The 23582-nt window shown below is 42.0% G+C and overlaps 1 long non-coding RNA gene across 2 annotated transcripts; it reads left to right on the top strand.

The window, feature by feature from the left end:
* Positions 1–3758: 3758 nt before the first annotated feature.
* On the top strand, positions 3759–6506 carry LOC118726883. 2 transcript variants are annotated; one of them, XR_006742511.1, is made up of 3 exons: positions 3759–4813; positions 5950–6176; positions 6349–6506. It is a non-coding gene; the product is annotated as an uncharacterized LOC118726883 (long non-coding RNA). The 2 variants fall into 2 exon arrangements; XR_004990428.2 differs by lacking the exon at positions 3759–4813 and having other exon boundaries at positions 5461–6176.
* Positions 6507–23582: the final 17076 nt, after the last annotated feature.

The following is a 23582-nucleotide window of genomic DNA, read 5'->3' on the forward strand; positions in this document are numbered from 1 at the left end:
TCCCCCACCGGAGCCTGGGTCCCCAGGGTCCGGCTCATAACTGGGGCTCAGCGCTGCCAGTTTGGGGGTCCAGCCCAGGCTGGGGGTCCCATTTCCTTCTGCTAGGGAATGCCAGGCAGCACCCAGCCCTCTCCTCCTCTCCAGCTGCGACCTCTCCGCGCGTGCGAGCGCGCAGGATGTCTCTGTACCTTAGGCTTTTTTTCAGCTCCTCTGATTTTCCTTCTGGTTTTCTCTTTCCTTCTTGTTGTAGAATTTTCAATCAGTCTACTACCTGTAGCTCTGGGGCGATGTCCACTCTACATTTTAGTTGTATTCCATTGAAATTGTTGTGTGCTGCTGCGGTTAGGTGTCTAACCGAGCAGCCATCTTGGATCCTCTCTCCAATAATGCATGAAGTGATTTTTGCATTTTAACTGTATTAAAATAAAAATAAAGTAACAAAACACATCATAATGTAAAATACAGATTTCAAATGGAAAGGCTTGTGTCAGGAAACAATTTGCATATGATACAGTACCATCAAATGACATTTGGAGTTGTAGTTTTATTGCATTGGTATTTTTTAGATATATTCTTCTCTCTACCACTCCCCCTTTTGACATATTAATATAAGACTTCCAACTATACCTTTTGGGGGGAAGAATTGAAATTATATGCTTCTCACTTGTATGTTTCTTTTTTTAAGTAAAAAGATGGTGATGGTAGAAAGCAAACTTTAAACACCTTTATTTGGCAAAATAATTAACTTTGGTGGCAATTATCACCTGTGGATTCAGTAGATCTATCCCACCTCTTTTGTTTATCTCCTCATGAAGTCTCTGGTATCCTTCTTGGGGTCGTGGGCCATGGTGTTCTCTCCCATGTTCTGGGCTACACACCACCTAGACTGAAAGAGAATACTTTCTTATGGAAGCAATTGCTCATTTTCTTTTCTTACTTCAGACTTCCATGTATCCTTATGTATGTGCCCATATAATTATCTTAAATATATTTTTAGTTGTAGAATTTCCACTAGGTTCTGTTATTACTGTTAATATATTTCTGCTAAAAAAAAATACTATCTCTAAATGCATTGTAAGTGTATTTTCATTTACTCCCAAGGGCATAGTTATACTGGGGTTTTAAAATTCTAATTCATATACCTAGGTCATCTTGGAGTAATATCTATTGATTGTTTTGTCTCAAGAATAACTCCTTTATTTATGTCAAATATTTTGAAATGTATTCTGGACATTACAGGTATTATATTGTAAAAACTCTGGATTTTTTTATATTTCTCTGAAGAGGATTGATTTCTGTTTGCTCATTTTAGTGAGCAACTTATTTGGTAGAACTAAAAGTACAAATCGTGTCCCTTGGACAATAGCTCAAATTTCAGTTTGGTTATTTTATTCTTGGTAAGCTAGTTGGGGTCTGTCCATTCATGTGTGGTTCAGAAATTAGCCTGAAATTTAATCCAAGTATATACACAGAATTTGTGGCTCTCTCTCCTCTGACTCTGCCCTTCCTAAAGTTCCTTCCTAACTTTCTAGTGGTTGTGGTTTCCTCAAACTCTTCCAGCTCTTTCCACCAAACTCTTTTCACTTTTGAGGCAGGTTTTTCATTAAAGCTTTGGCCATCTCCACATGGTGAAGTTGGGGCCTGTTTTCAGACTAAACATTTTAAAAATGGGAAACAGCCAGTGTTATTCCGATTTGTCAAATCCAGAAGAGGCCTACTTTTAGTCTCTCTCCAGTGCCTTAAAATATGTTTTAAAATATTTATTTTTAAAATTTTGTCCAGAATTTATGTATGTAATCAACAGGAGGATTGGTCTAATAAAAAAATTATTCAGCATCCAGCTGTCATGGCCCAGTTGACCTATGAACCAGGTCATTGTTCAATTCCTGGTCAGAGCACATGCCTGGGTTGTGGGCTGGATCCCAGTAGGGGATGTATAAGAGGCAGCCAACCAATGATTCTCTCTCATCATTGATGTTTCTATATCTCCCCCTCCCTTTCTATTTAAAATCAATACAAAATATATATTTTAAAAAATCACTCAGCCATATCAGAAAGGGATACCATTTTTACAACCTATATATATAAAAGCCCCGCAACCAAACACTGAACAACCAAATGACCAGTTGACTGATTGCTATGATATGCACTGACCACCAGGGGACAGACGCTCAACACAAGAGCTGCCCCATGGTGGTCAGTATGCTCTCACAGTGGGAGTGCCACTCAGCACCAGATGGGCACCAGAAGCTGGGCTCAGGGCTGTCAAGGGCAGCTGAAGTGGTGCAAACCTCTCCCACCTCTATCAAGTGGGAGTGGCGCAATGCCCAGCCCTACTACTACATCCCTCAAGGGATATTGAACTGCTGGTTTCAGCCCGATCCATGCAGGCCAGCCCTAGGGCTGAAACCAGCAGTCTGACATCTCCTGAAGGATCTCAGATTGCAAGAGGCAGGCTAGGCTGAGGGATCCCACCAGTGCACACATTTGTGCACTGGGCCTCTAGTTACATAATATGTGTGGAATCAGTGTTCTTGGTTTCAAACAACTACAACCATTTTAGCAAGTTCTAGCAGGCCACAAAAATATTGGACAATATCAATACATTAGTTTCCTAGGGCTACTATAATAAAATATTTCAAACTGGGTGGACTAAACAACAGAAATTTATTTCTTGCATTTTTGGGTCTGGATGTACAAGATCAAGGTATTAGCAGGGTTTGTTTCTTCTGAGGCTTCTCTCCTTGGCTTGTAGGTGGCTGTCTTCATGGTCTTTTGTGTGTACTTATAAAAACATCAGTGATATTGGATTAGGACTCAGCCTAATTCCCTCATTTTAACTTAATCATTCTTTTAAAGGCCTTATTTTTAAATGTAGTCTCATTCTGAAGGACTGAGAGTTAGGGCTTCAATGAGTGAATTTTGGGGTGTAACACAATTCAACCCTTAATAATCAGCTACCTCACCAGAATGAATCTGTGGAGTCAGCAACAGCTACCAATTCAAACCACGTGTGAGCATGTCCATGAGCACAGCATCACTCCTCCTGTTGAGCGTAGAGACATCAACTTGTTTTTACAGATGGGCCTGGGATACAACCTCCAATGTAGCAGACAGAATTGTCAAAAAAAGGACCAATATATAGATATATCCTGTTGAAATTTTTAATTTTGAAGTTTAGAAAATAGCCTATATGAATTTTTCTAAAAAAAAAGTTCTCATTAATTCTGAAGGAAAAAGTATGTGTGTCATCAACCTTCTCAGCAACATTAAAAGTTTTAGAAAGTTTTAAAGGACAATGCTTATGAACCAAATAATTCCCATCAATGTAATGTCACATACATACCAACAATACTGTTCCTATACATTTTCTAAAAAGATTGTCAAGTACTATTTTTACAACTCAGTGGGATAGTGAATAATAATAAGGAATTTTATAATGGGGGAGAAGTAATAAAAATGAAATGAGAACAGGAAAATAGGTAAACCAATTATTATAAAACTGCAAAAGTGTGAAAAGTAAGTTTTCAATGAGAAGCTACATAATTTAGAAATTAAATTTACTAGAAAAAATATCACCTAAAACATTAGGATCATCACATACTGAGATATGTGGATCTGGAGGGAAGGGGAAAAGTAAACACAAATTGCATTTCTTACCTTATTCAAGAATGAACCATTTCAATGTTAGTAAACAGCAAAAAAATAAATTCTTTTAAAATTTTGAATAACATTAAGTAATACGTAGAAAATTACTTAGAAGTTATAATACTACCAGCAGAATAATAAAAGTTTGTGTAACATCCAAATAATCTGTAAAAACAACATTACGTACTAAAGGAAAAGAAAACAACTGCAAAGTAAACAATGACACATAAAGATTAAAGTAAGAGATGAGGTCGTGTAAATAGAATAAAGCAGAGCAAGAATGTTCCTATCAGATGGAGTTAAAATCAGGTCAAAGGGCAATAAAGGAAAAAGAAGTGTTGTGTTTCTTTTTGTTGTTTATAAAAGAATCACTGAGCAATAACGATAATGACATGATAAAATGTTATGTGCCAAATGGCATCACAATGAAATATATAAAGCAAGAATAGTTAAAAGCACAATGGGAAATTTACAATCCTAGAGTAAGTGTTTAAAAACCGCAAATAAGTCAGATAGCCAAAATTTCAGAGATACATTATAAGATGTAGAACTTTCTCTACTTCAAACAGAGACTATTCAACAAATAGCCATGGAACAGTTATAAAAGTTTATCACTATATTTTTAAGTGAACTATGTGAATATAAAAAGTACATGAATTGCATATTTGTTATCATGAAAATTATGAAAAAAAACACACCACACTTGTAAATCCTTTGCTAAGAAATAGAACATTACCCAGAAGCTCCGTTTTCTCCTATTATTTTCCCCATTATTTATTCCAAATAATTGTTTTTCCTGAATTCTGCTTATTATTCTCTTGCTTATCTGAACAGTTTTATCAAATATGTATATATCCTTCACAATTGTGAACATAGACCCCTATGGTAAGAAGTCTTCTGCAATTTGCTCTTCATTGTGTTTTTGAGATTCTTTGAGGTAAATTTTAATAGCTGCATCTTATTCATTGGCATTTGAATAATAGTCTGTTGTGAATGTGTCATAGTTTATTAGCCATTCTTCTGGCCAGTTTTATTGCAGTTGTTGGGCCTATGTTTTTTCCAGTTTTCACCAGATCTGCTTTGAGTATCCTCACACATGTCAACTGGCTCATGTACACAAGTTCTCTGTGGTGGTGCCTTTCGAACTCTAGAGTCCAACTTGTTGGTAAGTGATTACATCGATTTTGTGAGCTGCAAAGAATATTTTTAAAAATAAATTAATTAACTTTTAAATAAGAAAACATACACCCCCCCCCCCACACACACACAATCAAAACAATAAGAAAAAACATTAGGAGTGAGACAGGGAAGGTGACCACAGGTTCTGAGCATATTAAGACAGGTAAAGACGGGTGTAAAAATTTCATGCTCATATATTTAAGCTGAAAGAAGTAGATGTTTTTTTTAGGAAATATTAATTATCAAACTTGACAAAAAAAGAAGAAATCCTAAATAAAGTAATAAATTTGAGAAAAAAATTCAACATTTGTTAAAAAATATATGCCATCCCTCAAATACTAGGCCAAGAGGGCACTAAAAATTAGTTCCCTGACCTTCAAAGACTAGAAAATTCTTGCTACATCTAATGTGTTTCAGAGCACAGATCAAAACAGAAGACTCTCCAGTTCATTTTACAACATTAAATTAACCACAGACATCAGCCAGTTCCTCAGCAGATAAGTGATGTCACTCTCACGTAAGGCAACTTGAAGTGTTTAATACAGGTGTGAGAAGGGTGTTGCTGCACTCCTGTTACCAACTCATGGTTTGAAGGGGCAGGGGAAAGCCTAGTTGTCAGAACCTAGTGGTATATTTTCTAGAGGGTCCCAGACAGCTTCCCTCAACTGTTCAGGAAAGAGCTGGGAGAAAGGATGCCCTCACCTCATTTTCCTTCCACCCTTCAATTTTCTTCCTGGGTCCCTCGTTGGCCAAACCCAACTAGAAGTCGTACGGTCTGTGTAGCCAGCCTTCGAGGGCAGAGAAAAGGTGAAAGATGGAGGTGTCTCTGGAGGGGCAAATGGAGGGCATAAGGTACACCATGGTGCCACAATGTCTGGGTACAACGTGAAAAGGATTGCACAAAGAATATAAGCAGACAGCAATCTAACCTCTGAATACAGATGCAAAAATATTGAAATAGAATATTAGCAAATTAAATTCAGAAGTTTATTAGGATACTAAATAATGTTTTGGTAAATAACAAATAATACTTGGGTATTTAATGGGCTGTTTTTTCAATTTTTTTATGTTTTAAGGAACATTTCCACAACTTCATCCCCTTCTCAGTCTCTTCTTATTGAGGAAGGAGAAATGACTTACTTGAATGGTGAGTGCTGAAGAGGATGCTGGGCCTGCCGGATCTCTTGGGAACCAGGCTGTGCTCAGATATAAGCCTCCTCAGCTTCTCCACAGAATAATATCACAGAGACCACCTCCAGGCTTCATCCAGGCCAATGACCAGGGGGCAAAATTGTTAAATTCAGGTGATTAAGCTCATTTGGTTATCTAGTCCACATCATCCAATTCAGGTTTTTGGTGTTTTTTTTGTTTGTTTGTTTTTAATCAGTAATGAAGCTAATACATATGTTCATCTGATTCCTATGTCTTTTATTTATTCTGTACTTGGAAAGAAAAAAATAAACATGTTAATTTATTGGCCTTTAAGAATGCCAATACCACTTACTTTGCAATCCCTCTTAGTGCAGACACTGCCACTGCTATCACCATCCAACAGCCATACAGCCATGGGACTCTATAAATATGGATTCTGGGAGAACAAAGAATGCACTGGGTTTTGAGCTCTGAAAAACCTTTATAAAGATATCTCAAATGCAGATTTAAAAGCCATGGCTCTTCAGTAAAAAAGAACAAAGCTTTGACTTCTTAGAACCGTGGCTGAGTAGAGGAATCAGACATGAAATGTATACTATATACTGGAGTGTGGAAGGATTGGCAATGAAATATGAGTCTTTTCTCTGCTTACAATAGAAAAGCCATCAAACATACGTAGGAAAGGAAGAATGAGAAGCTATTTGAGGTTGGAGGTGATATTGAAAAATGGTAATTCTTGATGAATCTTAGAGGAGGAGATTCTCGGAGCTGAAGGGGGATGCCAGGGCAGAAGAGGCACTTTCAAGCCCTAAATGGAGTCACTTGTATTAAGTCCCTTATCAACAAATGAAGACCAAATTACAGTTTGGGGTCTCTCAGAAATGGAACCGAAAGTCGATCAGAAATAGCATGGCCAGGACTAGTGAGGTCACTTGCCTGAGAGACCCACATTTTTTTGCCAGTATAACTTCATGTCCTGTTCCCTTCTGCCCATAACTGTCTTTCACATAGGACAGCTCCTCAGAGCTCTTATCTTTAGACTAGAGACCCGATGCATGAAAATTCATGCAAGAGTAGGCCTTCCTTCCCCCCGGCTGCTGGCACTGGCTTTCCTCTGGCACCTGAAACCTGGGCTTCCCTCCTCCAACCACTGGATGGTACTTGGGACTAGCCTGACTTCCCTCAGGCTGCCTGCAGGCACCTGGACCTGGGACCAGGGCTGGCTTCTCTCTGGTCCCAGCTTTGTGAGGAAGGACATCTGGAATGACACCTGGTGAAATTACCATATTACCTTTTTATTATTATAGATGGGATGCTATCTGATTCATAAAGTATTGAATAAAATCAGTAAGGTCTTTAAAACTTGTTCAGTTAAATTTTGCTCTTTTTAACAGGCCTAAGTCCAGACAACAAAAGAAAACAAAACATTGGCTGAGGTTGATGGATATGAGGGTGGCCTTGCAGCTTCCTTGAGGGAAAGGAGCCCAGAATTCCCTGCCTCCACCCCCTTACAAGAATACCAAATATCCTGAAGAGTGAGTATTCTATGGAACACACCCTGGGGTTTGCTGCTGTTCTTAGTTCCTGGATCTGAGGCAAAAGGGGGTGCAAAAGGGGGACTTGATTACCATTATCTTATATAATAAAGAGCTAATATGCTAATTAGATTGAATTTCAGAATGACCATCCGGATGACCTTCTGGACGAAGCTGGGGCTGTGAGGGCCAAGCCTCTTGCACGAATTTCATGCACTGGACTTCTAGTCATCTATACAAGTAAATACCATTTGGATAGTATCTGATCTACAGCCCACAGATGCTGTAAGCTGGGGGCCAGGTGAATTGCAATCATATTTGCCAGAGGCCAGAAGGTCTTGTGTTCTCCAATAGCCTGACTCTATTTCTCAGGTCTTTCCTGACCGGGAAGCTCCACAGTGTTGCAAAGCAAGACAGAAGTGTCCCTGGCAGTCCTAAAGGGCCTGCTGTACCAGAAGAAGAAAGGAAAGGGGAGAGTGGTAAGAATGAGGACACACTAACTTACTAAATCTTTCAAAATACTCACTCATTGCAGCATTAAATTGGAGTTTTTTGGAGGTGAGAAAAGTGGTGTCACAAGAGATTACAAAATTCACCCAGGCAAACAATGCTGTGAAGAGGCAGAAAGGGCATTCATTCACACACAGATGTTATGCTTCCCTGCTGGGTGCATCCTCCCTCCACCTCTCTGGGCTGCAGGCAGGGCTCCAGCCCTGGTGAATGTCAATGAACTTTTAATGAGGTCTAATCAAGGGCTTCATTACTTGGACTCTCAGGGAGCCTTCAGGAGACAAAAGCTGGCTTTCACGTCAAGAGGGCTTGAGAGAGCTCACAGGTTCTGATCTTTCAAGGACAACACTGTCAGCTTTTTCACCCCTTTGCTCCCACTGCCCCAAGACCTGGGCGCAAACAAAAGGGAACCCTCAGATCTGCCTTGCATGAGCTCTGGACTGCCCTTGGCCTTGGTGCTAATGAAGTAACTTAACAAATCCTCTCTGAAAAGTCGCATTGCATTTGCATACATTTAGTTGCTCCCAGTGTCCCTACTTCCTAAGACTGATGTGACCCTCATAAAACCACAGGAAGCCACACTTTTCTTCCTTTTCTCTCCCCTTACCCCTTTCTTACCCCAGCTAGACTAGTCATCCTCCTTGATGCTAATCTAATAAGGAAGTTCAGCCCCTGGCAAATATTTTACACAACTGAAAGGCAAAATCCATATGCCTTTATTTAGAGCTGCTAACGGAGTTTGAAAATCCCAGCTTGACCTCATTTCTTTCTGTACATTTCCCCGGAAAGACCCAGAGGTGGATATCCTCACAATTGATGGAGCTGCTGCTAGATTAATGAGTGTTCCCAGTAAGCTCCTGGTTTCAATCTGTTTCCCAAATGGCATTGATCTGTCACAAGCATTATGTCTGGATACCAAGATCAGACTTGAGTAAAATGGTGTATTTTACACTCATTTGTATTGTGGACGAAAAGGAGACATATCCTAACCTGACTAACTCAGGGAAGGCCTGTGTGGTGGTCTTGCAAACTCAGAGACCTAAAGGAACTACAAAGGATGGTTGGTCAGAAATTTAAACATTTTAATTAAAAAAGCAGCTAATAATGGATAGTCAGGTCCTAGGCCAGTATCTTCCCTAACGAAGATCAACTTCAATCTTTACTGAGCCTATTGACTTTTTGCATCTAAGATAACATACCTGTGGAATGTCCAGGTAACTAGTAACTTCATTTTTTCCAGACCCCTCAGGATACAACTAAAGGCACCAGATCTCAGACCACAGATTCCCTCATTGTTATTGTTATCTGGTAATTGCTGACTGTTAACTGTCCTATATTCGCCAATGTAAGAGAAGCATGTGTTCTATCATTTTAATTTTTATCCAATCTCAGAGGTTTCCTCACTTTGCTTTCTTCCTCCTCCCTAATCTGTCACCAATGGATTTCTTGTAACTCACATCTCCTCCTTTGATGGTAATTTTATAAAAATAGGTAAAAAAAAAAAAAACACACCAAAAAACAAAAAAAAACTACCATACTCCAGAGCATTGTCTCAATACATTGAGAGTCTGCTTCCTGGCAATTGTCGACAGTTTGACTCAAATAAACTCCCAAAAATTCTTTATAGGTTTGAAATTTTCTTATGTTAACAGTATCTGCTACTTTGAACATGGAGCCCCAAGACAGCAGATTTTAAAAATTCAAGTGCTGATTCTGAGTACATAATGCTCAACTAGAATGAGCTAGACAGCCTCCTATTTCACTCTCTGGAGAATTTGTGAGCAGTAATATGCTAGAAACATGAAAACATTTTTAAGAGAAAGGCCATTGGAGGGAGTCTGAGGGGGATTAAGAACACCTCTTTATTGGGAGGGTAGTATAAAGCATTTTTGTAATTAAAAAAAAATAGCCGGCACCAGTTTGGCTCAGTGGATAGAGAATCGGCCTGCGGACTGAAAGGTCCCGGGTTTGATTCCGGTCAAGGGCATGTACCTTGGTTGCTGGCACATCCCCAGTAGGGGGTGTGCAAGAAGCAGCTGATAAATGATTCTCTTTCATGGACATTTCTAACTCTCTATCCCTCTCTCTTCCTCTCTGTGAAAAATCAATAAAATATATATTTTTTTAAAAATAAGAAGATGGTTCCAGTGCATTCTCCTTCCTGCTTCATTTCTATTAACATTAGGTGCTCAATTCAGCATCAGCCAGAAAATGACAGAGAAATAATCACCTTCCGAGATCACGCTTGGTCTGTTTCCTCTAGATCAGTGGTTCCCAACGGGGGGCACATGCCCCTCAGAGGAACAATTAGATGTTTAAGGGGGGCAATTAGAGCATGAGTTCCTGACTGAATTTTTTTGCATTTCTTATCATTCTAGGGGCCTCATATACAGTATATAAATATATATTGTGACATATTAATGCATTTCAGTTCTTTGTTATATGTTCCAAAACTTTACTTGCTATTTTTCATCTCATTTCATATTATTATTATTATTATTATTTTTTAACAATTTCTTCCTCAGTACTTCAACTGTCCTTTTTGTAAGGTTTGAGGCACAGGAAACTGACCACCAAGGAGTTTTAAAGTAAAGTTTATTCCCCAGTAATGAACGGGACTCATTACGGAGGTAGAGAAATCAGAATTGAAGGAGTTGGGACGGGGGATGGACCCAGCTGGGCTGCCACCTGGACATGGAGGATCAGCAGTATGTGGCTGGTCTGGGGGTCTTTTTAAGGGGAGGAGCAGGAGAGGGTTGGACCCAGGGCAGAACAGGAAGGGATGGGCTCCAGGACACTTTGGCAGGCACTGATTGATGGCTCAATGTCTTGGAGATGTCTCTGTGACAGATGCCAGTAATGTCATAACTCTGCCCACCAGTTGGGAGGAGGGAGAACCTTATACTTCTGTTCTTTTATTTTTCTCTTTCATGAATGCCATGTTCTTTGGAAAATTGTTAATGGCCTTTTAGGCTTCCTCCATGTGAATAAGAGTTCATTTTTAAAAAATATATTTCTTAAATCAAAGACTAAGTCAGAACTCAACTCACCAGCCAACATTGCAACATAAATGCGTTTAAAAAAAAAAAGGACAGAATGTTGGAACAGCAGCGGCCAGGCCTAGAGTGGCTAGGCACAAGGCAGTGGCAGCAGGGCCTGGAGCAGCAACAGCCAGGCCCCAGAGCAGCAGAAGCCAGAACCAGAGCATCAACAGCCAGCACTGGAGCAGCCAGACCTGGGGCAGTGGCAGCCAGACCTGAGGTGGGGGCAGCCAAGCCCAGGGTGGCCAGTCCAGGAACACCCAGACCCGGAGTGGCCGGGCCTGGAGAAGCCGGGCCCAGAGTAGCTGGGTTGGGAGCAGCCAGGCCCAGAACAGCAGTAGCCAAGCCCGGAGCATCCAGGCCGGGAGCGGCCAGGCTCGGAGCGGCCGGGCCTGGGACAGCGGGGCCCAGAGCAACCGGGTCTGGTGCGGCCAGGCCCAGAGCAGCAGCTGCCAGGCTGGGAGCAGCCGGGCCCAGAGCAGCCGGGTTGGGTGCGGCCAGGCCCGGAGCAGCAGCCAAGTCCAAAGCAACTAGATCAGGAGCAGCAGTGACCAGACCCGGGGCAGCTGGTTGTGGAACGAACCAGAGCGACAGAGGCCAGGCTCGAAGCAGCCAGGCCCGGAACAGCTCACTCCTCGCCTGCCCCTGCCCCACGGCTGCCTCTCAGACATGGCTGGAAACTTTTGTGGGAACTTGAGGGCTGACTCAAGTGATGAAGGCTTAGATCTGGATGTGTTGAGTTAGTATAGGGCTGGGGTGTTGATCTGTGAGTGCCTTGGGTGGGGCCTGGATGAGGCTGGTTGACCTATTTGGAAATGTCTTTTGTGTGAAGTGTATCATTGGGCATGTGGAGGTATTATTGATATGAGAAAATGCTAAGTAACTGATTTACTATCTGAAAAGGGATTTACTATCGGGGAAAGGGAGGGAGGAAGAGACTGAACATAAACTGTGCACCTATGGACGAGGACAATGGGGGATGGGGAGGGGGCGGAGGGTGGGGTGGGAACTTGGTGGAGGGGGGAAGAAATGAGGAACCTTTGTAATAATATGAACAATAAAGATTGATTTAAAAAATAAAAAAATAAAAAAATATATATTTCTTTATTGATTTCAGAAAGGGAGAGGGAAAGAGAGAGAGAAACATCAATGATGAGAACATCCCCTACTGGGGATCAAGCCTAGGCATGTGACCTTGGCCAGAATTGAACCTGGGACCCTTCAGTCCGCAGGCTAACACCGTTTACACTGAGCCAAACCAGCTAGGGTATAGGAGTTCACTTTTTTAATAATAAAAAATATGTGTCACTTGGGGGGGAGGGGTATGAGATTTTAGAGCTGCTTAGGTGGGCCAGAAAAAATTGGGAACAACTGTTCTACATGTATCTTCCACTACCCTCTTCTCCACTTTGTTCCCAGCCACCCAAACACAGCAGAGGAAAGAAATGGTAGAGTAGGGTTAGCATATAGCTATGCTGCCGGTGGAAATGAGGTCCTTTCACAGTACCTACGTATGAGAGGCTGTGGTGCAGTGGGGAGGTTTATTGGAGCTGGAACAAACACAAACAACAGTCCCAGGTTTAGCTCAGGTGTCTTAGCTCCATCCATCCCACAGTGAAAAGTTCATCCTTGTCATTATCAGGCCCAGAAATAGGGCCAGGGTCCAGATGTTTTATGCCATTGGTTCAGTCCATGTCTTTGCCTGCATCCAGCTAGCTTAGTCTATGTTGGGACTGCAGGGCAATACAATTCTTAAAGACCACTTGTAAGCTTTCTGCCACAGCAGGACAAAAGACCAGGAAAAGCTTGCTGGATACAAGGAACTGGAACTGTCGTGAAGACACCTGATTACACACATGGATTCCAACCGATTCCAAGCCCACCATCTCAGTCCCCAGACACACTGAGGACAAGAGTTTCCCACCAGTGATGCATATAAGGATGAAACTGCAGCTCATGGGGGCTGTCATCTTCCACCCCATGTCCCCTTGACTTGGTGCTGTGCAACCCTTCCCTTTGTGTATCCCTCAATTTTTCTTCACCCAACCCACTGTCTGAGACAGCTACTTAGCCTGCCTGTGCACCATCCACCATGTCCACCTTCCAGTCTACCCTGTTTCCTTGAAAATAAGACAGTGTCTTATATTAATTTTTTCTCCCAAAGTTGCGCTAGATTTTATTTTCAGGGGATGTCTTATCTTTCCATGCACTAGGTCTTATTTTCGGAGGATGTCTTATTTTCGGGGAAACATGGTATGTTCCTGGCTCTGCCCTGCACTCTGCCATGGGCCCGGTGGCTGCCAGGGACACATGACTGCTCTGTAAAAAAAATATGGAAACAAATGGGATGCATATGTGTTACTAAGTGTGCTCCCACAATAGAGGGGGGGGAGAGAGAGAGAGAGAGAGAGAGAGAGAGAGAGAGAGAGAGAGAGAGAGAGAGAGAGAGACATGGAAAGCACTCTTTGTTAAGTTTGGGTTATATGATCTGGACTTGGGAAGAACCAGCAATTCTTTCAGACTAATTAATCAGCTTCCTAAGTTTTTGTGCATGCCTCAGAGTGGAAGTGCCTCCCTCTGTGCCATCTTGACTTCTACTGGGCATGTACCCAGCAGAGGAATTTCCCTTTATTATTTTGCTCCTCCCTCAGCAATCTGTGGGGAGATTAGAAATCTGGTCCTCTCTTCCTCCAAGGGGTGAGGAGTGGCGGTTGACTGTTAATCCCCTTGGTGGGAAATGCCACAACCTCCAGCAAAGCAGGCTTATTATCCCACTCAACTCCCTAGTTGATTGGGCTTCTTAATGTCTGATTCCCTTGGTTAATAACTAGCTACTCACACCAACAGCTACACATGCATAAGTGAATAAACACTGAGTTTTTTTGTTTCTGCCCCTCCTTTCTGAGCCTTGGTTTTCCTGGCCACATCACTGTGAACGGGATAGGTGCAGAGCGATTCTGGGCACAGAAGAACATTGTGTGGTGAGTACAGGAAAGGGTCTGTTACCAGCCAAACCACATCCAAATGCTCAGTAGCTGACAAAGAACAACTCCAAGATAATTTTATGAGAAGGGATTTTATTGCAAGCCAGTAAGCAAGGGATGCACTGGGGATTGCTGCCAGAGCAGTTGTCCTGAACAAAGAAAGCACATCTAGCTTTAGTGAGAGAAAGCATGCATAAGCTTCAAGGTAGACTTTGTCATCGCATGTATAGGTGCAGACATTCCATCTTACGTGCAGTTAGACAACATACCTATACATACATCACATCTTCAAACATGGAATTATAATGAGGGCATGAGAATGTTCACAACGAAGTTGCTAGTGGGTCCCCAAGTCTCACCCCTGGTCCTGAAAAGAGCTTTGATATTCATCAACATCAGGAACAGCCTAGGGATGGCTGAACATTTATGTTTTGGTCTTTCAATGAAACTTTTAGCAAATGATGAGATATGCATTACACGAGCTTTATAAATTCTAGAGTGACTTAAGTGGGTTACAGGTTAATCAAGTTTTTTGTTGTTGTTGCTGTTTGTTAATCCTTACCTGAGGATATTTTTTCCATTGAATTTTTTTAAAAGACAGTCTTTTTAAATATATATATATATTTATTTTTTACAGAGAGGAAGGTAGAGGGATAGGGATTTAGAAATATCTATGGGAGATAAACATTGATCAGCTTACTGGGGATGTGCCCGCAACCAAGGTACATGCCCTTGACCGGAATTGAACCTGGGACCTTTCAGTCCGCAGGCCGACACTCTATCCACCAAGCCAAACCTGTTAGGGCTCCGTTGATTTTTTAAAAGAGAGTGGGAGGGAGGGGGAGAGACAGACATAGAGAAACATCACTTGGTTGCCTCCTGCACACTCCTTGGGGATTGAACCTACAATTAAGGTATGTGCCCTTGACCAGAATCAAACCCTCAACCCTTCCATCAGTTCTTGGGTCAACATTCTAACCACTGAGCCAAATCAGCCAGAACAATCAAGGCAGTTTTATAAACTCTAAATAAGGATTAATATATGATAGGCTACCTGCTAGGATATATGTATGGGTTATGTTACAGATTTGACAAAAATAGAATTGTTTAAGTTATGTAGGAAGATGTTAAGTGTATATAAATAAAGTTACTTTATGATTTGCTCTGAAAGGTTAAAATTCACTGGTAGGTGGGTGTTTCACTACACAAATGAATAAGGTTTGGCACCCAAACCCCGAAGCACAGGGTCTGCTTGGCTTAAAAGAGCCTGTGTCATCTCGTCCCAGCTCCGAGTTCTGTGACTTCATGTTTGCAATGTGAAATCAGCCACGATAGGGGTATTTACAATGAGAAAACTGGCCTGTGCTGCAAATCAGGAGCTCAGCTCACTCTTCCTGCTGTGCCAGACCCTGCTTCTGCCACCAAACTGCCTGCACCAAAAGCCCTGTTCTTGCTTTTCCCACTTTCCTCAGTGCAGAACAGCATAGAGTGCCTTTCCTTCACTCCGCATCCACCAGGTGAAAAGCTGTGCTGGGTGCAGTGGAGGGTACCAGCCATGGCTGGGCAGTCTAAGGCAGAATGGAACACACCAGGAAATTAGAGCTAAAAAATAATGATACTGTTCCTCCACCTTTTATTTTTTTATTATTTTTAAATATATATATTTTATTGATTTTTTACAGAGAGGAAGAGAGAGGGATAGAGAGTTAGAAACATTGATGAGAGAGAATCATTGATCAGCTGCCTCTTGCACACCCTCCACTGGGGATGTGCCCGCAACCAAGGTACATGCCCTTGACCGGATTCGAACCTGGGACCTTTCAGTCTGCAGGCTGATGCTCTATCCACTGAGCCAAACCGGTTTCGGCTTTTCCTCCACCTTTTAAATTCTTCTGGCTGAGCTAATAGTCCAATTAACAGAGACAGATTAACAGAAAAAAAAATAAAAGTTTTAATATATTTGCATAAGAAATTCACATAAGCATGATAATTCCAAAGTCAGTGAAGTAACATCTATGTATATAAAAGCCTAAGTGATCATCACAACTGAACAGATGACCAAACAGGCTGCTTTGGGCAACCAGGCCCATAGTGGGGGCAGTTGGGGGCAATCAGGCTGGTGGGGACAGGCAGTGAAGGGTGACCAGGGTGGTGAGGGGTGCAGTTGGCGGCAATTGGGCCCACAGGGGAGCAGTTAGGTGTCAATCATGCCAGCAGGGGAGTGGTTAGGGGGCAATCAGGCTAGCAGTCAGAAGCAGTTAGGGGTACTCAGACAGGCAGGCAGGGGAGCTGTTAGGAGCTAGCAGTCCTGGATTGTGAGAGGATGCACTAAACCGGCAGTTGGACATCCATTGAGGGGTCCCAGATTAGAGAGGATGCAGGCTGGGCAGAGGGACACCCTCCCCTCAAGTGCATGAATTTCATGCACTGGGCCTCTAGTTGATATATAAGATATTTTTAAACAAAGGAGAAAAGTGGAAAAATGTTTCTTAGATTTTAGAATGGAGAATGGGCATCTATAGGTAGTTGAGGAAAAGCAGGATATACGTGACAGTAAAAGCCTTCTTAGACCATCCAGAAACAGTGGAACACAGGGGTATTTGGCTAACAGGCCCACTCTGAAGCTCTCTATTTGGCACACTTAATTCAAAGTCGGCTAAGATAACACCCTAAGACCGCTTTCCTGAAGCAGGTTTTTGTCTGAATTTTTACAGCAGGAAAGAGAGGAGGGTCAAAGGTTCATTCTGAGTCTTATTTCTTAATAAACAGCTTCATATCAATACCCCAAAAGGCAGCTTTTGAGTGGCCAAACATTTTTTTTCCTTTCGATAGGAACAAATTTAGTCTTTCCTTGTTCTTAGAAACAGTCCTTGAAAGAAGAGTCTTGAATTTTCTGTATTTCATGGTATTTTTAAAAAGTATATGTATAAGAAGTGCTACTGAACTAAAGGGTTCATTTGCCTGGGAGCATTAAAGTCCAATCAAACCGGAAGAGGATTTGCAGCAAAGAAGGTAAATGTTTTTAAAAAAAATGGCTCTAAGCTGGGAGTCACAGGGGAGCTGTGGACTAAGATCAGACTTCTAGGCTCTAGGGAATGGGCTAATTGGGGAAAATCATGAATCACGGTCACTAAGGGAGTGAAGGTCATTGCCTCTACCGATTGCTTGGAGCCAATGTAGTATGTAGTTGGTCATTGCATCTGGCCCTAACAAGGTAGGAGAGTAAAAATCTAGAAAAATTCCTTGGCAAGCAGAATGGGGAAACTGAGGCAGATAGCTGAAGAAACTGGTCAAGCAATGTAGAACCAGATAATAAATCGCAAGGTGTTTTCTTCCCTAACCAAGGACGCTTAGCAGCCAATGGGCTACACATTTGCAGGAAGACCATCTTGGTTCCAGCACCTCTTTGGTGACATTCTTTGAAGGTGAAATTGACCAGAGAATGACCCTATGCGCTCATTTTTTGATGACTCAGCATATTAAAGGGCACACCTGGAAAGCTGATAAACATTCTATTGAGATCCTCCCTGAGACCTTCCCTGAAATCTCCACTTTAGAAAACAGATAGAAACCCTAAGGTCAAGGAAGCCAGGGCATGCTCTTGGAGCACGCCTGCACCCCTCCTTTCCTTGAGCATGTACATTTGCTCTCTTCTCCTGTAAATGTGAAAGGGGCCACATACTCAACTGACAAGCTCAAGGGAGGCCTCTATGAGGAGCCTTGCAAATTCAGAGACCTAAACTAATCACATAGGATGATCTGAAATTAAAACTTTCTACCTAAAACCAGGTAAAGTCAGGTAGTCATGTCCTAGGCTGGCATCTAAGGGTCAGCCATTACCTTAACTGAGCCTGCTGTCTTTTTACTTCTACCATAACATACCTTTGGAATGTCAGGGTAACTTTTTCTTTTTTTTTCTGAACCCCTCAGGGCACAACCAATACATTAGAACAGAAACCACAAATTCTCTTATTGCTATTGTTAATAGTGTTATTTGTTAACTATCTTATACCCACCTATCCTATATAATAAAAAGCTAATATGCAAATTGCCCCTTCACTGACTGGAGTTAGACTGCTCCCTATGATGTGTGGTGACCACCAGGGGACAACGTGAAATGAAGGAAGACTCTCATTGGCCCTAATCACTAGCCAGGCCTAGAGACCCTACCCGTGCACAAATTTCATGCACATGTAGTCCTCTTTGTTTTACTTTTCATCCATTTCCATGAATTTCCCCACTTTACTTTCTCCTTAATCTATCACCAATGAATTTCATGGAACCCTTTTACATCTGCTTCTTGGGGGGCCCTCCTTTGCTTGGGTGTGCAATTTTGCTCTTTCTTTTAAACTCTAAGGGTCCTCGTGAGACTGGAAATCAAGGGAGCAGCAGACAACAGCAGCTCATCCCAGGAGAACCTGCTGGACCTGTCTCTGACTTTCCAGTGAGCTGACAGCAGCCCCACCTTGGCTCACTTCTGTCACCATGACTTGTATGTCCCAGGGAGTCCACACAGCCCCACATGGCTCACTTCTTTCATGTAATGTTTGTCTAGAGCTAAAGTAGCACTGCCCATGCTCTCTCCTGTTGCTTCTTCTGTCCTAATCGCTTTCTTTGTTTCACTGTTCCAAGCTTTAATAACGGTACTCTCAAAATCACCTGGAGTTGTGCTGTGACTCTTTCCTACATGAAGTCAAGAACCTACACTACCGCAGCCCAAGGCAGACCTGCTCCAGGCCTAGTTCCTTTCAGGTGACACTAATGTCAGCCACGGCATTGTTCTCTTGTTTTGTAAGGAGGTGGTCAGTGGGGTTGTTCTGCTTTTCTGGTTCTGGGGCTGAAACACAACGGAGTTCTAGATGTTATCTTTAATTTGAAACTGTCTCTGTGGTCAACAGACCTGAGGCTTTGCTCCTAGGACTGCTTGAAATCTGACCAGAACCCGATTGTTCTGAGTGGGAGTGGTCATGCAAGGAAGGAGAGAGGCAGAGGAGTCATGGAGCAGGATGACGCCAGTTCGAAGAAAAAGAAAACAGAAAAGGTCATACTAAAGAAGTGAAGTTTCTGTTCAGTTATAGAAGCAGCTCTAGCAGCAGGATGCTGGCTTTTATGGCATATGCATTTTAAACTCTGGTTGATATGACCCCATCTTCCTCCAAGAAGTTGCACACTTTTGCACCCTCTTAGCTCTGTATGAGAGTATGCTAACGGGGAGGGGGTGCTAAAAAAAAAAATCTAATGCTTTTTCTTCCACCTGCTAAATTCACATGGCTTAGCTAATCATCAAATTAAGAGAGACAGATTAACAGGAGAATATCAAGTTGTAATACATAAACATGAGGAATTCATTTAAGCATGAAAACCCCATAAAAATTTCAAAGATGGTGAGGCAATATTTGGGTATATAATACACTTTTTAACAAAGGAGAAACTGGGGAAGGGGTATTTAATTTCAGAAGTGAGAATGCACAAGTTATAGGCAGTTCAGAAAGAGGCAGTGGAACAAGAGCGTGTAGGCCACTGTCTAAAGCCTTCAACTACCAAACTGAATTCAAATTAGGCCAAGATGACATCCTACTCTCTCCTTCCTGAAGCAAGTTTCTCTGAATGTCTTGGTTCTTTCTGAGTCTTGTTTTTCAATAAACACCTTAAAATTAATATCAGAATCTTGGTTGTAGGTTTTTGCTTTCCATCATTTCGAATATTTATTGCCAATCCATTCTGGCCTGCAGTTTCTGCTGACAGTCTTAATGGAGCTCACTTGTAGGTAACTAACTGAATTTATCTTACTGCTTTTAAGGTTCTCTTTGTTTTTAACCTTTTACATTTTAATTATGATGTGCCTTGGTGTGGGCCCCTTCAGGTTAATCTGTGCTTCCTGAATTTGTACATCTATCTTCTTCACCAAGTTGGGCAAGTTTTCTGTCATTTTTTTCAAATAGGTTTACAATTTCTTGTTTGCTCTCTTCTTCTTCTAGCACTCCCATGATGTACATGTTGGTATGTTTGAAGTTGTCCCAAAGGCTCCTTATACTATCCTCATCTTTTTAGATTATTTTTGTTTTGTTTTGTTTTGCTGTTCTGATTGGGTGTTTTTTGCTTCCTTATATTCCAAATCTCTGATTTGATACTGGCTTCATCTATTCCACTCTTGATTCCCTAAAATGTAGTCTTCATTTCAGTTAATGTATTTTTTTTTATTTCTGACAGTTTCTTTTTTTATGTTTTCCATTTCCATTTTTATGTTTCCTATCTCTTTGTTGAAGTCCTCACTAAGTTCATCTACTCTTCCCCTAAGTTCCTTGATCATTCTTATAACCAGTGTTTTGAACTCTGCGTTTGGTAGACTTCTTATCTCCATTTTACTTAGTTCTTTTTCAGGAGTTTTGTTCTTTTCTTTCATTTGGAACATGTATCTTAGTCTCATTTTGGCAGCCTTTTATTTGTTCCTATGTATTAGGTCACATGTGTCAAACACAAGGCCCGCGGGCCAAATCCGTCCCGCCAGGCCTTGCAATGTGGCCCGCACCGCGCTGTCATCACTGCACTCCGCTGTGTTTCCATCACAATGACAGTTTATGACTGTTCAGTAAACCATTCGGCCCGCGATTTAGGCTGGATTTTAGATTTTTGGCCCCTTCTCTGATTGAGTTCGACACCCCTATATTAGGTAAAGCTTCTATGTCTCCCATGCTTAGTAGAGTGGCCTAATATAGTAAGTGTCCTATGGGGTCCAGTGGCACAGCCTCCCCTATCAACTAACTTGAGCACTCAAGGCTGCTCAAATGGGTGTTTGCACCTTCCTCTTATAGTTGAGCTTTGATTTCTATTGGTACATCAGTGGGAGGGACTTATCCCTCAGGGCAATCAACTGCAAGGACTGGCTGTAACCACGAACAACCTACCTCTGGCCACAGTGGAGGATCAGCTGTGCAGGAGCCCACCCCACAGAACAGAAATTACTTCAACAGGGTTCTGGTGCCCACTGAGTCTTTCCTTTGAGTGTGTCACTTGTGGAGGTGGTTGAGTGGTGGTGCTTTGAAATGCTCTGAAGCTTTCTCCTGCATGCACTCATACAAGCACTTCCCAGAAGGTGCAGGCCAAGAACATGTGCTGCCTGTGTTTTGCCTGAGGACACCTGGCATAAGCTACAAAGCGATCAGCAGATGGCTGCCATTTGTGTTGGGCTGGAAGGTACCCAGGTGAGGCCAAGCTGTGAACCAAGGCCAGTTATTGCTAGTGCTGGGCCTGGGGCCAATTAGTGAGAGGTACAGGACTCTCTGAGGCCAGATGCTGCGTGTTTGAGAGATTTTCGGAAAATGTGAAACATGAGCTAAGCCACTGGGAATAGCTTTAGGTGGGCCTAAAAGTTGATTTTGGTGGGACCTCACTGAAGCACCATGGCAGGGCAAACAGTGTGAGTTAGGTTGATGGAGTCTCAGGTATGGTTCCCAGCTGCTGGCTCTGTGGAGAGAAAAGAAAAGATGGCTCCTGCCAATCCTTTTGCCTGGAAGCAAGCTGCCACCACCACCCCTGTTCCCAGCTCTTGTCCTGATGCAGGACAATTTAGTTTCTTCCCATATGTTTATGGTGCCTTTTAAGCTGCGGTCCTCATGCTGCAGCTCAAAGGGAATGAGTCTAAGTCCATGTGCCAGCCTTTAAAGAGGAACTTTCTGGGCCTCCAGCAGCCCTTAGTTTCCCTCAGCCTCAATTCCTGCTGTTTTTGATAAACAGAAGTTATGGGGATTTCTTGTCCTGGCATTAGAACTTTGGCCTGGGGGGATGGGAGGGAGGGGGCTGGTAATGGGGCTTGGACCCCTTACTCCTCAGGGGAGTCTGCAGCTGAGATATCTCCCAATTTTTATTTGCCACACATGGGTGTGAGGCCATCCCATTCCATACCGCTGCCCCTTCTTCTAATCTCAATGTGGCTTCTTCTTTAATTCCCTAGTTGTAGGATTTCCATTCAGCCAGATTTCAGGCAGTACTGAATGATGGTTGTTCTGTAGTTTAGTTGTCATTTTGATGTGGTTGTGGGAGGAGGTGAGTACTGCATTTACCTATGTCACCATCTTGACTAGAAATCACTGGAAAACAAATGATTTTAATATGAGCAATAATATTCTAAACAAAAGTTATAAAATATTAATTATCCTCAGTTTATTCAGTTCCATATAATCAGTTTTTATTTATCTTAATCATTTGCCAGTATTTCTATGAATCTTGTTATTCCTTAGAGTTCTATAAAATTTCATCCAGTTTAAAAGGTGTTATCTGAACATTTACTAATATGCTCAAAAGCCTGTATTTTATTTTATTTTTAAATATATTTTTGTTAATTTTTAGAGCAAGAGGAAGGGAGAGGGATAGTGAGATAGAAACACTGATGAGAGAGAAACATCTATTGGCTGCCTCCAGCATGCTGCCTACTGGAGATTGAATCTGCCACCTGGGCATGTACCCTGACTAAGAGTCAAACTGGTGACCTCTTGGTTCATGAGTTGGGATTCAAGCTACACCAGCCAGGCAAAAACAAAAACACACACAACCCCACCCAAAAAAAACAAGCAACCCCCCCCTATATTTTAGAATGGTTATTCCATTAGTTTGCTCACCTTTTTTATTGATTTGTGTAAATACTTTGCAAAATCAATGGGAATTAATTATCTGGCTCTCCTGTATTGCTCATCTTTCTGGTCATGTTTTTGTTGGTCTTAGAGTTTATGATCTTGTTTTTCATTAATAACACAGAGATTAAGAACACCTTTTTGCGATTGAATTACTCAGTTTTGCTCTTTGTGGGTCTGGGATTTGTGATCTATTTAGAAAGAACTTCCATCAGTTCCTTCCTTTGTAGGGGTTGGGAGCCAGTCTTCTTGGAATATGCCAGCCACCCTGGCATGCCGGTTGTTTCCAGCTGAGAACAACTACAGCCCAATAAACTCAGGAAGAGGGTTTTCCCCTCCCTCTTACTGTCTAAGCATACTCAGATAGAAAGGGAGGGAACCTTAGCATAGGATTAGCACCAATGAATTGAGTGTAGCAGGCAAGGACCCAAGCAAAAACCTGTTCCCTAGCCATGGCTCCTGGCGGCTCTGCAAGACTCAGCTTATCAAGTGTTGGCTCTCTTTCATTTCCCTGTGAATTGTTTACATCCTCCTTCTTAGTCCCCATTGACATGTGTTGCTTCATTACCTTTGGGGTTTTCACACCTACATGTACTCCTCATGTGCATGTACTGAAGCTGATTTTCTCCTGCTACTCTGCTGTGTGCCATTTGGCTTATTCAACCAGCCAGAAGAACTAGAGGGGTTAGAGGAAAATGCCCAAGTCCCTACGGCTGCTTTATTATAGAAAGCTGACGGCTTTATTACTTTAGAATATATTTAATTGTTAAAAATTATAATAAGAGGTTTCTATACCCACAGCAAGTTTATAATAGATCCATCCATTTAGTTAGCATTTATTTAGTCTCTGTTATACATAGAGATTTGGAGAAAACACCCTTTGTCCTCAAGTAGCTCTTATTCTTG

The sequence above is a fragment of the Pipistrellus kuhlii genome, unplaced genomic scaffold, assembly GCF_014108245.1.
Source record: "Pipistrellus kuhlii isolate mPipKuh1 unplaced genomic scaffold, mPipKuh1.p scaffold_m20_p_23, whole genome shotgun sequence".
Taxonomy (NCBI): Eukaryota; Metazoa; Chordata; class Mammalia; order Chiroptera; family Vespertilionidae; genus Pipistrellus; species Pipistrellus kuhlii.